Source organism: Euprymna scolopes, chromosome 21, assembly GCF_053919585.1.
Source record: "Euprymna scolopes isolate OS-2025 chromosome 21, ASM5391958v1, whole genome shotgun sequence".
NCBI classification, from domain to species: domain Eukaryota; kingdom Metazoa; phylum Mollusca; class Cephalopoda; order Sepiida; family Sepiolidae; genus Euprymna; species Euprymna scolopes.
Window position 1 is genome coordinate 85,479,359 of NC_136502.1, and position 10,182 is coordinate 85,489,540.

Sequence of the window (10,182 nt, forward strand, 5' to 3'; positions counted from 1 at the left end):
AGGCCTTCGATAAGGTTTGCCATAAAGGCCTACTACACAAGATTTCCAGCTACAGTATAACTGGAAATGTTTTCTCTATCATTAAGTCATTTCTCTCAGATAGGCTCATAAGAGTAGTTGTTGATGGGCAGAAATCAGAGGCCCACAGTATTAATGCTGGAGTCCCTCAGGAGTCCATACTGGGCCCAACTCTCTTCCTGATCTACATCAATGATCTCCCAAAATACATACTAAAATCTTTCGTTGACATCTATGATGATGACACGACCATCTATGGCAACACATCAAAGGCCGTAAATGATGATGTTCTCTCTGATTCTCTCTCCTCTGATCTTGAGCGTGTGGTACAGTGGAGAAAGAGGTGGCTGGTTACCTTTAATGCATCTAAGACCAAGCTCCTATCTCTACATCATAAACACTCTGATCCCCATCTGGCATCAATTGAAATGGATGGCTATCGTCTAAGGGAGGCCCCAGTATTTGATAAGCTCCTGGGTTTGACCTTTACTCCTGATCTGAAATAGAACACATGCATCAAGTCTGTGGCCAAGGTCGCTGGGAAAATGGTGGGATCCTTCTACCGCTCCAGAAGATATCTCACTAATGATGCAATTCTCTATCTATATAAGAGCCAAGTACGTCCAAAGATGAAGTACTGCTGCCACATCTGGGCGGGGGCTGCAAAAAATAGCCTATCCTGCCTTGACAGAGTACAAAATAGACTCCGTGGCTTAGTGGGGGAAGCCCTTTTCTCTACCCTGCAACCTCTTTCCCACAGAAGAGACGTAGCGAGCCTGTCTTTGTTCTAGCGTTATTTCCATGGCAGGTGCTCGTCTGAGCTCCATTCTCTGGTCCCACCTCGCCAATCTTTCTCAAAAAACACCTGACTAGCTGAAACCACCGTCAATAATTTTCCCCACTCCCTATCTGTGCCTAAATCAAAACGTAGATACCATGAACAAAGCTTCTTTCTTAGAACTGCACGCCTGTGGAACTCTGTTCGACTTTAACCTGGATGTCTTCAAGTCCAACACAAACAAATTCCTGATGAACCGCCCCTCCCCAAGTAATGACACCTTACCAGTTCTCCAATACTATTGCTACACTATCCCTTTGATTACTGTACACACAGTAACCCTTATCCCTGAGTGGCCATTGGGCCTTGATAAGTGGTGAACTCCATGTTAAAAAAATACACACCTTCTTACAAAAAACGAACACGTCAGACCTTTACAAATATGGCTCCTCTCTCTCTTCACAAAATAATCAGTTTTATGGATATTAAACCAAATATAAAAGTATAAAAAAACTAATAAGGATAAATTTACGTACTCATACCCCTACATTTACGCGCAACTACTCCTTACAAAAAATAACAATCATTAAAACAAAATACATAACATTTATGGATAGCATTGCTTTTTTTTTTGTTTACGCTTATATGGAAGAAACCGACGATGATGCTATTTTCTATTTTTGTTTTTTGTTTCGCTTTATTTTTTTAACATCGTTTCTTTCTTCATACTTTTCTTATTATTTACATTTTTTAGATATGCACACATTAGAATCGGGCATTAGAATCAGGCAGATACTTCCCTTCGTCACAAAAAAACCCCCAACCCTGAACCATAGTTTAAGATTACCATTGTTTACTTTTAGTTTTCTGCATTAGCCGCTTAGAATGCATGTGTTTGATTATTGACAATTTTCTTTAACATGATGATGTTTCCTCCTTTTATTGCATAGTATTTGTGTCTCGAGATCCTGGCAGTAATTATCAAGGTTAAATATGGAGCAAATATTTGGACAATCCCACCACTCTTCCCCACTCACAGAATGTGGTGTATCTTCCGAGGGCCATTCTTATTATGGAGATGTTTTGGGTGACCAGAGGAGGCTGGGAGTGTCCATTCCGAAAGCTGTTCTTAGCATGAGGAGGTTGGAGTGTCCATTCCGAAAGCCATTTTTACCATAAAGAGGTTAGGGTGTGGGCATCACCACCACCACTACCACTACCAGCAACAACAACACAAACTGAACTTTATTTTTTTACTGGAGGGGGGGGTTTATTATAGTCAATTGTTTTTGTTTTTTCTTTTTTTAATCTTTACCTTAGATGCACCTACACACTTTCATTTAATATTACGACTTTTATAAGTTTTCCACTATGCTGATTAAGAAAATCTCATTTATATTTGGCGGATTTTCATGATATAAAGCCCTGTATTGTGCACTTTAAATCACTGGTTGCCAGATTAGTACGCACAGGAGAAGAATAAATCTAATTATATCCGACCAACACGGCCACTCCAAAATTTCTTTGTTGGTTCATAGTATTTAGGCATGGGGCTCCTGGCAGCGATTATGAAGGTTAAATTTGTGGCAAATATTTTGACAGTCATTCACACTCAAAATGGGGTGTCTATTCCAAAAGCCATCCTTAATATGGGTATGTTGCCGATGACTATTCTGAAAGCCGTTCTTAACATGAGGAGGTTGAGAATGTCTATTCCGAAAGCCATTCTTAACATGAGCCGATTGGGTGTTGAGAAACAACAACAACAACAACAACAACAACCATACTTTAATTTTTCTACAAGAGGAGAAGGGCATGCTTCCATTGGGTAACGCCAGTTAACGGGTCCTGCAAGTAATATATAAAAATCGATAGAACATTAAATTTATAATAATATATACGAAATCTGCTAGAATAAAAATATCATATTTAAGCGTAATTTATGACTGAGCTACGCCGGGCGTCCCAACTAGCTTAGATAAATATTGCAGTTTTAACAAAAGATCTACAATAATATCAGAGCATCTTCATTTACACTGAACATCTACAGAATGCCAACATCAATATATTACATATAAATGAGTCCCCTGTGGAATTTCCACAGATCCCGCTAGTAGAGTATGAAAGTCGGACAAGTGAATAAGTAGATATTTAAAGTATTATCTCTATCTCTAGTAAAAAAAACTTTGTCTGCGTGTCTACGTGTTCGTTTCATGTGGACTCGAAAACGGCTGGGTCGAATTTTATGAAATTTCACACGAAGGCACTTTATGTGCCTGGCAGTGTTCTTAGATAGGTTTTGTGTTGGAAGGTCTTCGATAAGTATCAATAATCGAAATAATCTGATGAAAGAAAGAACAGGCGATTTTGATCAAAGTTAACATCTTATACAACCTAACATCACAGATGCATTTATGAAGTTTTATTACCACACAAAGCGAAAGGCCCAACACATAAAATCAACAGTAGGTTTTTGATATGACAATGGCGCATTCAAATTGAATGTTTCTGCTTAGAACACACTTGAAGTATGATACTTGACTTCTGCATTTTAAACTTTAATTTAAACCATAAAAATAATTTATAAAATCAACAGTAGGCTCTCGACAGTGCAATGTAGATTGCAATATATTGTGAACTCAGTCACCACGAGAGGCATGTGAAGCTTCGTCCAAGTGCATCGCGATGGGTCCCCAATTAGAGCAGGCTATTTGATTGGAAATTTGACGATTTAACCGATTTCGATGACAATAACAATTATGGAAGTATAAAACATTCGTTGACCATTTCAATCCTGGGCAACGTCAGGTCACCTTGCTAGTATACGCATAGATTGTGCAGTTCTTGTTGGCGTTCTAGCTGTTAATAAACATCTCTCTTTCTATTATTGCTTCTTACTTTTATTCTTTATCATGGTTAATTCACGTCATGTATAAAAACGAAATTATTTTGTAATAACTGTTTTACAAAATAATTTGATTACAAATTTGAAGTCATCAAAATTAATTTAAATTCCTTCAGAAAAAAGTCGGTCTTTTTTTTTCTTTGTTTTTTTTTTTTTTAACTCCCGGGCAACTCCATGTACAGCTAATTGTAATTATAATCAATACAAGTCTAGAAACTGTAAAATAAATAAATTAATTAAATTAAAGCAAACAAAGCAAAAAACAAAACAAAACAATAGTTACCAAACTAATTGATTTTTTAAAAATGCAAAGATTAATCTATTTATTGCATGAATGAAATCACATTGACACGTTCGCTGGAATTGCCAATTCTTTTCACGTGCCTTCTGGGCAGACAGCCTTCTTGGTTTTTGCCGTCTTTTCGACCGGATGACGAAAGTAAGTCAGGGACCAGCATTTCTATTATAAAATGGATGGCCGCGTATGACCGGATATTGATGGTTGTTTGGCTCTTTAGTTCTGCAGACCTGGGCGAGGATATTGCGAGTCATGATTGCTGCACGACTAGACAATATAGTGTGAAAGCTGAACAGGCAGGTAAATAGGCATTCGAATTATATATAAATTGCGCAATTCTCTTTGTCCTTCCGACTTTTTTTTGTTTTTGCATTCTTAATAAAATGTTCTCTTTCTCTTTTTGTTTTTTATCCCCCCCCCACCTTTTTCACACTTTCGTACGTTTCTTTAAACCCTATCTTCGACATCTTTCTTCTTTTTTTCGGTTCGTCTTCGTTATAATAGCGAAATCAGAAAACCGAAACATTGAATTTCAAGTAAAACCAATGGTCATGTGACAGTAATGAACATATCCAAAAATTTCGAAAAACGATAAGGTAGAAAATTAATTATTAATGAAAATAATTTTCGGAGACAATTAGCGAAAATTAAGTTTTGCAAAGAAAACAAAAACAAAAAAATAGGAGAGCTCGACTCGAAAAAAATGGGATTTGAAAACTTCGAAAATCTTTGGCCAATTTACCCAAACTTAATTTTCGCTAATTGTCTTCGAAAACTGCTCTCATTAATAATTAATTTTCTACTTTATTGTTTTTCGTAATTTTTGAATATGTTACTTACTGAGACATGAAAATTAAGTAGATACATTTAGTTTTACTTAAAATTCAATATTTCGATTTTCGAATTTTGCTAGTATAATGAAAAAGGACCTTCTTTCTGTTCTTTTCCTTTTTTTTCTTTCTGTTTTCTGTTTTCTCGTTTTTCCTCATTTTTTCCCCCCACAAGTTTTTCTTGTCTGATTATTTTTCTTAAAATCATTTTCCTTTCCGTTTTTGTTGTTTTATTTCTTTTTCATTTTCTGTCCTTTTTCTTCCCTTTCTTTTCCCTTGCTTTCTTTTCAATCTCATTATTTACTTTAATCTTTTTTGTTTTTGTCTTTCTTTCTTTTTTCCTATACTTTGTTTTTCTTTGTTTTTTTTTCTTTATCTTGTGTTTCTTTCTTTCATTTTTTACTGTATTTTGTTTTTCTATCTTTCTTTTTATTATAGTTTTTCTTTCTTTTTTCCTATCTTTTGTTTTTCTTTCTTTCTTTTTCTTTTACCTTGTTTTTCTTTCTTTTTTCCTATACTTTGTTTTTCCTCTCTTTGTTTTTTTTCTATACTTTGTTTTTTCTTTCTTTGTTTTTTCTATATTTGTTTTTCTTCTTTCTTTTTCCTATCTTTAGCTTTTCTTTCTTTCTTTTTTCTATACCCTCTCTTCTTCTATTTTTTGCTTTTTTCTATACCCTCTCTTTTCTTTCTTTCTTTTTTTACTATACTTTGCTTTACTCTCTTTCTTTTTCTTATTTTTTTCTTTTTTTCTCCTATACTTTTATTTTTTTCTCATTTTCTCTTATAGTTCCTAACTTTTTCTTACTTTCTCCATTTCCCTCCTTTCGTTCTTTTTCTTCTTTCTATCTACCTTTCCATCTCTTTCAATCCATTTTTCATTCAAAGTTTTTATTTCCCTTTCTTGTTTTCTTTCTATTTTCGTTTTCATTTTTTTCTCTTTTTATTTCGTCTTTATTTTTAATGTAATCTTGTTTTCAATTTTTTTCTTTCCATCTTTTTTCTTCCCATCTTATTTTTCTTCCTCTCTTTTTCTTATTTCTCCTCTTTCTTTTTTAACTCTAAAAACCTATCTTTTTTTTTCATTCCCTCAGATTATGTCACATAGTTTATTCATTTCTTCCTTTTTTTCATTTTCTTACTTTTTACGTTTTATTTATTTTTTTTGTATACTTTTTCATCTTTTTTATCTTCTTCTTTCCTTTTTCGTTTCCCCCTTTTTTTTTAATCTATTTTTATTTCTTGGTCGTTTTCCTTCTTTTTTTTAAATTTGTTTTTTGTTTTTATTTTTATCTAATTGTTCATTCTTTTTTCTTTATTTTTTAATCTTATTTCCTTAGCCTTTTTCTGGGTTTTTTCCTTCTTTCTTTTTACTATTCATTCTTTTTCCTATTTTCCTAACATTTCCCCGCTTTTTTCTTTTCTTTTTTCTTTTCTTTTTTCTTTCACTCTCTTTTTCATTTTTTCCTTTTCTTCATTTCCTTCTTCCTTTTTTTTCGTCCATTACTTTTCCTTTATCCTTCTTTTGTTAATTTCTTTCTCTTCATCTTCCTTTCATTGTCGCGCCTTCTTTTTCCCTTTCGTTCATTTTCTTATTTTCTTTCTTTCTTCTTTCGTTCTTTTTTCATTCTTTCTACTTTTTTCCTTCTTTACTCTAACCCTAACCCTTTTCTTTCCATGTAGTTCTTAAGCTTTTTTCCTCATCCATTCCCTCAGGTTCTTTTTCACCTCTCATTCTTTTTTTTTTCCTTTTTTTTTTTTTTTAAATGTCTACGCTTCTTTCTTTTCTTTTTTTTCTTCGCTGTTCCATCTCGCTCCTTTGTACTTCATCCTGTATTTTTCTCCAAGTCATGCATCTGTCTCCTCCCCATCACGAACAGGTAACTCCCACCCTTTTATATATCGATATATATATGTGTGTGTGTGTGTGTGTGTGTGTGTGTGTGTGTGTGTGTGTGTGTGTGTGTGTGTGTGTGTGTGTGTGTGTGTGTGTGTGTGAGTGCTTGTTTCCTATTTCTTTAATCCCTTGCATTTGCCAACGTACACAGAAGCCGTACTGTGCCGTGCATGTGCTCACCAAACACCGCTCGACACACGGTCACACGGAAAGCGCGCACCCAGCCAAACGAGTCGCCTCCTCGCAAAACCGCACAAACGCGCAGCAGTAAACTGAACACATCCTTCTTTTTTCTTCTTCGGAGCTTATTCATTAACCGACTCCTATGGATTCAACACTACAGGTGAGACGGCCTTTGATTTACACAAAACTCCAGAGTTTCTTCCTCGCACGATTGCCGGAGTTTCTTTTTTTCTTTTTTTTTTTTTTTTTTTTTTTACATTTTTTTACATTTTTTATCCGGGGTCACTTTTCTTTTTTCTACATACGTACATGTGTTTTTGGAAAATCAAAGCAAATACACGATTTGGATAGGTCTTTTCTTCTTCTACTTGCAAAACAAAAACAACACGTGCAACGTGCATATATGTTTGATACGTGAATATCCTCTCTCTCTCTCTCTCTCTCTCTCTCTCTCTCTCTCTCTATATATATATATATATATATATATATATATATATATATATATATATATATATATATATATATATATATATATAAAGAAGAGAAAGAGAGGCAGACATACAGACAGATAGACAGACAGAGATGTTATTGTTTATTTTTGTGTGCGATACTTCTGGACGAATTCAATTATTTATACGGAAGTGCATTTTATCTAAATGCTAGTTAGGAATAATTTTCCCTTCACCAATGTGATGCACCCAGATGGGGAGCGACAAGCGACATATATATTTTTAAAAAATTATCCACGGAAACGTGTTTCATCGTCAGTGTAGCTGGATCTAACGAGAATAACAACTCAAGTACTATATATGTGTTTCCAAGCACACACACACTATAATATAAAAATAATACTCGAGTGACATTTATAAAATAGTACTCAATAGCATGTAGTGCTATATTATAGTACGTTTTTATTTATTTATACAAATATTATTGACTACATATGTGCATACATGTTTCAGTACTTTGCTATGTCTACCCCCTCACCTTTAAGAAAAACGAAATATATATATATATATATATATATATATATATATATATATATATATATATATATATATATATATACATATATGTAGGAACAATATTTCAATAATGCTTTTGAAGAAAGCATATCGTTGATACATACATATGTGTGTGTTTATGCATGTGTTTGTATACATTATATATAGCTATACGTGATACGCAGATACAATAACAAAGTTGGCATCATGATGTAACTTACGATTTACTTGCCTGTAATTACTAAATAATTAATAATAATATATATATATATATATATATATATATATATATATATATATATATATATATTGTGTGTGTGTGTGTGTGTGTTATTTTATTTATTTGTTTTTTTGTTTTGTTTTTGCGATACGTTTTGAATGAATTCAATTATTTATACGAAATTGCATTTTTACCTAAATGCGAGTTTGGAATAATTTCCCTTTTACTAATTTGGTCCTCCCAAATGGGGAACGGCATATATATTGTTTTTAAGATATAATTATCCACTGACACGTGTTTCGCCGTCTACGACTCATCAGATTCAGCCACTCTGATGAGTCGTAGACGACGAAACATGTGTCAGTTGGAATACTTACAACATGGCCTTCAGACCAAGATCAGAGTGTAGTATCTGCTCACATGCTACACTTCACCGTTTATGTTCCCAGCCAGTGGGAGAAAAATCCTTCATGACTGAGGCAAATAATATTTTTGTTCCTATCCATAGTGACTCTTTTTGGGGAGCTAAATTTTACCCACATTAAAAACCTACTTTGTGTCAAACTTTGCCCTCGCGGTAAGGCAAGCAACATGATGTCAAGTTTGTTATTGTATCTGAGTATGCTATATAAGAACATACAAACACACATACACAAACGCACACACTTGTGTGTATCAACAATATTCTTCCTTTAAGACATTATCTAAATATTATTCCTGCATATATATATATATATATATATATATATATATATATATATATATATATATATATATATATGTAGCAGGAGGATTTGTAGAAATCTACAAATTCTACAAATCCTCCTGCTACAGGACTTCTGATAAATGTATTATTTTCACTTTGACTTTCCATGTCTCACTGACTTTAGCAAATAGGGTGCATACCTTTATAACTATTTGCTAATATTTTCTCTCCTCTGATGAGATGGTAGACATCGAAACCCTATAGGTTAAGGAGATTAATTTTCTAAAACATTCTTTGTCTTGCTTAGAATAATAAAAATTCTTTGATATGAAACACAACCACTTCATTTCATTTCAATGAGAGTTTTTTAAAATTCATTGAATTACAATTTAATTTATTTGCTCTATCTTGCATATCGAGCAATTCTTGTTTAGATGGGATAACTTATAGAATATTACTGCCAGTAATATTTCGTAAACCTACAATCTCACGTTTACATAACGACTGATTGTTAAATAAAAACTATTCCGAAGTATGTATATATATATATATATATATATATATATATATATATATATATATATATATATGTATATATATATGTATGTGCGCGCGTGTGTGTGTGTGTGTAACATATCCATGCATCTATGAATATAGGTATATTTCAATGCATATACTTACATAATAAACGATTATATGTGCTTATACGTTTGTTTTTTTATCGATTGATACATGTTTTCTGACTTTACACTTTCATGGCTAAAGCGAAGATTATTATATTAGTGTGTACTGTATATTATCATTATTTTCTGCTTAAATAATTTTATTTATTATTTATATATTATTGTGTACTGTGCATTAATATTAATTTTATGCTTAAATACTATTTATTTTTTGTCCTTTCTTCATACAATCGTACACTAACATATGCTATGAGTATGTATGTATCTATACTCGACTCGTCCGTCTAATGAATTTATATATACAGGTGCCTCTGTATATATATATATATATATATATATATATATATATATATATATATACGTGTGTGTGTGGATATGAATATATATATATATATATATATATATATATATATATATATATATATATAGATATATAGATATATAGATATATAGATATCTATATAGACACATATATCTATATATATAGCTGGATGATTCCAATATTTTTCCTGATTCAGACACAACTACTGATTCCGTTTTAAATTTCCGATTCCGATACAATTACCGATTCCGTTTACAATTTTTGCATATTGAATATTTTTCTAAAGAGTTAGTTGTTTTCTTGTGGGAAGGGGATTATCGTAAATACTTGTGTAATATGTA

The 10,182-nt window shown here is 32.6% G+C and overlaps 1 protein-coding gene across 4 annotated transcripts in view; it reads left to right on the forward strand.

Moving 5' to 3' along the window:
* The window catches only part of LOC145242532 (protocadherin beta-16-like), a 370,951-nt gene that overhangs the window by 191,625 nt on the left and 169,144 nt on the right, over nucleotides 1-10,182 (forward strand). The window contains exon 1 of one of the 4 annotated variants that reach the window (XM_080105608.1): nucleotides 6,888-7,066. The exons of the other annotated variants lie outside the window; for them this stretch is intronic. The gene's annotated coding sequence lies outside the window, so the exon portion shown is untranslated. Of the gene's footprint in view, nucleotides 1-6,887; nucleotides 7,067-10,182 lie in introns of those variants that run through there. 4 annotated transcript variants of the gene reach the window in all.